Consider the following 1,311-nt stretch of genomic DNA (forward strand, 5'->3'; position numbering starts at 1 on the left):
AGAGAAACCCTGTCTCGAAAAAAACAAAAAAACAAAACAAAACAAAACAAAACAAAAAAACCCCAAAAAAACAAAACTATAAAAACCATTGTAGAGGCAGTGGGACCTCGGAGAATGGAGGCAATAAATGACGTAAGACTAAAGTCTCACCCAATAGCCAGCTTTCCTTAGAGCATCAGACAGTTTCTGCTCTGAGGGTTAAAATAGTTCACCCGAGTACATTTCTCATGGGTTCAAGCTGTATACAATTACAAGGATAAGCCCACATGGAGCAAGCCACGTTTTTCCACAGAGGCACATAAAGCATAACTTAAACATTTAAGTGAATAATAGCAGCGAGCAATAATGCATAATCTGAAGTAAATTCACTCCTATTTGCTACACCTAGGGGGAACATGAACACATAGTCCAAGAACCATTCTGAGTTCTGAAGAAACTGATGTCACAAGACTCTTGTCTTGTTAGAGTTTTCTCACAAACCCTCAGAATTTCTCACCTGACTCCATTCTCGACTATGTTCCAGCAAGAAAACCTTAATAACACATCTAAAGGCTAAATGCCATACCTTAATCGGTAAATAGTATATCATTTAATGGTATTAATTGTTGTTTGAACCAAATTTTTATATGTCTGGGCAACACAAAGCCTTCTACTAGTTCTGCAGTTTATCTGTAGACTAGTGTTTCCAGGGGGTTCTAGCCCGAGTCATCATCCGGCTCATCTCTTACTTAGAAAAGTTTTTTATTAGACTTAATCTGTCACTATAAAGTCAGTTTACTTGTTTAAGTCACGTAGTACATAAATAATTAGTCATGGAAAGTGGCTGAGACTCTGTGAACAGAAATGTGTGAGACGGGCTGTGCAGCCTTGAAGTCACAAGTTTTCCAGGAAGACAAAATCGCCGTATGAAACTTGACAGTCAAGCAAGGTAACAGACGTTTAAATGCTACACCTTGTTTGTGGTGCGCTCTGTAGATACTTGAGCCATTCATCTCATTAGAGACACCCAGCGTTCCATTTGTCTATAAAAGGAATAGTTTGGTGAGCGAAAACAATATTTAGATACGGGACAGTTATTAACTGGGGAGGTAGATGTGGTGCTTGGAAGACAGGGACAAGAGGACCCGGAGCTCAAGTCCATCCTCAGTAACCGAGAGAGGGAGTTGGAGGCCCGCCTGGATGGCTTGGTTACTTTTCTACTTTGTGATAAAAACACAATGACCAGCCAGGCGTGGTGGCGCACGCCTTTGATCCCAGCACTCGGGAGGCAGAGGCAGGCGGATTTCTGAGTTCGAGGCCAGCCTGGTCTAC

Source organism: Mus pahari, chromosome 21 (assembly GCF_900095145.1).
Source record: "Mus pahari chromosome 21, PAHARI_EIJ_v1.1, whole genome shotgun sequence".
In the NCBI taxonomy this organism is placed as follows: domain Eukaryota; kingdom Metazoa; phylum Chordata; class Mammalia; order Rodentia; family Muridae; genus Mus; species Mus pahari.